Consider the following 5491-nt stretch of genomic DNA (forward strand, 5'->3'; position numbering starts at 1 on the left):
GTAAAAATTGATGTTTTTCTTTCTTTTTCTTTTTCGTTTTCGTTTTTGTTTTTGTTTTTGTTTTTGCTTTGTTTTTGAACAACCCAGAGATATTTAAATTGCATGCTGCGATTTGTGACATAAATCGAGCGTTCTGCACATACATATATGTAGATATATGTATTGTACTAGTAGTAGTATATATATATATATATATATATATATATATATATATATATATATATATATAGTATATTTGTATGTATGTAGATTTGTTTTTATTTATAATTCACTTCTATATACTTATGTTATGTATGCTACTAGTTAATATACTATATATATATATATATATATATATATATATATATAAATATACATATATATGTATGTAGAAGTATGTATGTATGTATATGCTATGTATATATATATATATTGTGTATGTTGTTATGAATGCTATGTAGATCTTCTGTAATACTCTGAGAGAAATTAGGAAGTTCTTAGTTATTCTTGTTATTCGTTTTTTCTTTTTTTTTTATTTATTTTGTATGCTGTAATTACTACGATCTTTATTTTAGTATATTTTCTTTTGTTTTCCATCTTCATACTTTTGTTTTGGTGTGTGTTTTGTTTTGTTTTTTATTGTTGCTGCTTATTCTGTTTGTTTAAAATTCTAGAAAAATAAAAGCTTTCTAATTGCTTTGGTTTTCATATGTTTTCAGTATCCAACAGCGGAACATTCTAATTCTATGCCAGAATAAACACTTGATTCCATTGTATAATTTGAATTGTATTTGCAACTTTAGCTGGATCTTAAACATGTTTCTTCATCTTCTTCTTCTCGGTTTGTTTTGTTGTTGTTAATATTGTTGTTGTTGTTGTTGTTGTTTGCTTACATTAGTACTAGTAAATATCTGTTGTGTTGTTTGCTAATTTCTTCTGTTTTTTTTTGGTCAAAAAAGGACTCACTTAATTATTATTACAGCACATCAATAAACATTTAATTTATACGTTTACGTTTCTTTGCAAAGATCATGGCACTAAGTTTAGTATGTGAATGATAATTATAATTGTTGATAACACATACATGTATACATTTCAATAAAAAAAAGAACACTACACAAACACACACACGCACAACAAATGAAACAAAAAAAAAAGAAGTAACAAGTCACAAAACTTGAGCAGACACCAGGTGAATCAATCCATCAATCGATCAATCAAGCTATTAAAAATCGAAGAAAATATCGATATACATTGTGTAAATCGTATCTAGATATATAATCGTTTGCATTTTATAAACATTTTGATGCCAAATATGTTTAGCGTAGTGTAAATAATTCTCACTGATATGTTCGCAAATTTAACACAACAACTATTCTTGTTTGTTATTTGTTATTTTAATTAGTATTTTCTTTGCTTCTAGTAAAACATTGAAAAGGCCTTTTGGGCGCAACCGATCCTAAAAAGATTTAAAAAAAAGCATCTGATGTTTAATGTATTGCAGGGGGGGGGCGGAGGGGCTGGGAGAAGCAATCGTCAAAAGTGTAAGAAGAAGAGTGTGAAATAATCAAATCGATTCTACAAGTTTGTATATTTAAATAGAAATCTAGGCAGCTAAATCTGCATTAATTAGACATTAGACACATTTGAAAATATATATTCTACAATATTCAATAATTCATAATTCACAAGCGGTTCTAATGCTAATTAAGTAATGTAAGTCTTTGTTATTTAAGAATCTTTTGTTTTGATATCTTGCTGCTTGGCTTAAACTGTGTTTTCATTGTTGTTCTCTGGAGCTCTGGAGCTATATATATGCTACCAAGACGTAAAATCTCTAATATTAACTAGACTTCAGAGTGGGACGTAAGTGTTCTACAATTGGCACAGTTCAAGAAGGCAATGATTGCTCTTCGTGTAAACGATTATCAGGTGCAACTGAAAACTGAAAATGCAAATGTAAAATCGGAAAATCGGAAAACTCGAACAAAAACAATAAACACATTTAATAAAATAAACATTCAAATAATAATTTTTTTTATATTTTTTTATTTTTAAATTCATTTATATTTTTTATTTTCAGTTTGTTTTAAGAAGATGAACACAACTCAATTGTTATCAACATTGTTTTTCATTTGAATTTGTTGTTGTTTTTCATTATTATGAAAAAAAAAAATTGTCTAAAACTTAAAAATAAATTCAAATTTGTCTTTCAAATCAAAATTGTAAAACACATAAACGCTTTTTCTTAATTTTCAATATATATATATATATATATAAAATGGTCATAATCAATAGAATGTATAACATAATTATGTATAATGATAATTGATATTAACTCAAGGAACTTGTACAGACACAGGATAGGCAAAGCAATTTATATATATATATATTTATATATGTGTGTGTGTGTGTGTGTGATTTTGTTGTATTCCTATAGAGGGTTGAGAGGGACGCAGAAATTTATCAATCTATACTTGTTGTCTGTAAGTATTTAGTGTTGCTGCCTGCTTAATCACTTTTTGCCCTTTCCCTAATTACAACTACAAATGTATATCCTTCCCTTCAAGCAAGTTCACATACGTTAACTTTTATATTTTGTCAAAATGTTTGTTTAATTGATTCACTCGCGTTTAGGTTTGCTTGTTAAGTGCGTGTCATTTGTATATATATATATATATATATATATATATATATATATAGTAGATGTTAACATACTTTTTGATTACACAAGTTTGGTTGAATACAAAGATTTGATGTTTGTGGTTGTTGTTTGTTGTTTGTTTGTCATTAATTGATTGCTTCTCGTTATGTTTTGGTTTCTAATTAGACATATATACATATATATATATATATATCCTTTTCATTTATGAACTGTCAGACGAAATCAAACTAATTCCAATTTCTTTCTTTCAAGTGGCACAAACTTTATCATTTGTTGCGATTTGCTTCGATTTCTCATTTGGTTTTTTTTGTATATTATAATTTTTGTATTTTATTGGTTTTTTTGTTTTGTTTTGTTTTTTTTTTGTTTTTGTTTTTTGTCTATAATAAGGCGAAAAATATCATCAAAAAATTGACGTACACTAGATTGTTTTTCTTTTGCTCATTATTGTAGTACATACATACAATATAATTATGTATACTTTCCATATTTATATATATATATATATATATATATATATATATATATATGCATATATAGATGTATGTATATAGATTAAGTGTATATGTATATCATTTGTTAATCATCGTTAGTCAATTAAATGCCACGCCCAGAATTCAGCCAATGGGCGTGCCATCTTTCAAAGAGCTTTTTGCCTAACTGTGTGTGTTTTTTCATCTGCTATGTGTTTTCTTCGATTTATATTTAATTATTTTTTTTGTTTTGTTTTTTTTTTCGTTTTGTGTTTTTTTGTTAAGAGTAGAATTTCAACTTTTTCTTTTCGATTTCATTGTTTTTTTTTTTTTATTTTGTTTTGCTAATACATTTAAAAATTTCAAATAAAATACATAATATTTTGTATATGTTGTATATGTATATATATATACATGTTGTATAACATATATCTGTTTTGTTTTGTTTTTTTTTTATCAATATTATTTTTAATATATTTATATTAAAATAATTTGATGTATAAAGCGTTTGGTTTTTGTTTTACATCATTTGTTTGACATTGTTTGTTGTCGATAAATAAATTTAACTAAATGCACAATATGATACAAGAATCTACAGAAATGAAACATGCAGCTAGGCAAATTTTTTGGGGCAGGGGTGGTGGGTGGTAGTATTTTGAGTGGTGTAAATGGAGAGAATATTTAAAATGTTTTCAAGGTGTACACAGGCATTTTATGGTGTATATATAAATATATATATATATTTATATATATATATATATATATATGTGTGTGTGTGTGTGTGTGTGTGTATTATGTTAGTGTATATTAGTTGACTAAACTAAACTACACCACGCCTTGCTGCGTAGCGTAACCTGACTTCATTTGCATGACCGAGCTGGTGTCGGTGCGACTTATCATACTTATTTACTATATATATGTATATACATATATATGTGTATATATATATATATATTTCTCGTTTTTTATATACTATATACTCCTGATTCAATATGTATATCGTATATGTATAGTGTTTATATGCTCTTTCAATCATCTAACTCAACATTTCATCAGTGTTCGTTTCATTCAACCCCATTCATTGTTACAATTATTGAAACTTCAATTAAAATTGTTTTCGTTTTTCGATTTTCGTTTTTGTTTTTGTTTTAGCTGTTATCTGGTTTACCATTTTCATTTTCATTATCATTATCATTATCATTAGCATTATGTTTGTTTTTGGTTTTTCATTTGTAAGCATCGCATCGAGGAACAATATTATTAACGAATTCAATGGGAAGGAAATGCAAACGCTGCGTCCATTGATTGCAAAGTTGTTGTTATCGTTTATCGTTTATCGCTTATCATTTACCGCTTATCGTTTAGCGTTACCAATTTGTAACCGTTAGTAGTGGATTAGTTAGTGTTTTGTATGTTAGTACATATGTAAGTTGCTACATTCATCTGTGTGTATGCATGTATGTATGTATATGTATGTATGTATGTATGCATGCGTGTATGCGTGTATGCGCGTATGTAATTGCTGTAATTGCTAGCAATTGTTATTTGTTTGCTGTGCTGAGCAAATTACTTTTCTCACAATTCATTTTCAATTCAATTTTCAATTTCACTTCTTTTTCTTTTATTATTATTATTAGTAGTTCGTTATTATTATTATTATTATTGTAATATATAAACAAAATTAATACGCTTCATAATTGTCATACATAATAGTTGTATTTAATATAGGTATACCATCATAATTGTTGTTTATTTAATTTCATTTTCATTTGTATATAATTAAAAAAAATAATCAAATAAAATAAAATTCTTTGGCAGCATCTTCAAATTTTCATCAAATATGCATTATACGTGATTTTGTGTTCTTTTATTCTATATATATGTATATATATATATATATATATATTTTTTTTTTTTTTCATTCTATTCAATTTGTTACATTTATTTTTTGGTGTCTGATTTATGCCGATTCAGTGTCTAATACAAACGTACATAATTAAAAATAACGTCACTAAGAGACTTGAGTGTGTTCTAAATAGAATGTATATATAAACATACAGTTAGTACGATTTTTTTTTTTTTTTTTTGCTTGCTTGAGTTGTAAACTAACAGAAAATTTACGAAATATATAACACAAGAGAACATACGACAATAATAAATAAAAGATAGGTGGAAAGCGTTCACTCTGGTCACATTGTACACAATCAATAGCAGTTAATGTTGTTGTTGTTTTTATAGTTATAGTTATTAAATAATAATGTAATAATAATATGCCTTTTCTTAGTTCCCTTCTCGTTTTGTTTTTTTGTTACTTTTGAATTGCTTTTTTGTTTTTTTTTTTGTTTTTCTTTTTTTGTAGCTTTGCCACAAAAGA

The sequence above is a fragment of the Drosophila grimshawi genome, unplaced genomic scaffold (assembly GCF_018153295.1).
Source record: "Drosophila grimshawi isolate 15287-2541.00 unplaced genomic scaffold, ASM1815329v1 contig_848, whole genome shotgun sequence".
In the NCBI taxonomy this organism is placed as follows: Eukaryota; Metazoa; Arthropoda; class Insecta; order Diptera; family Drosophilidae; genus Drosophila; species Drosophila grimshawi.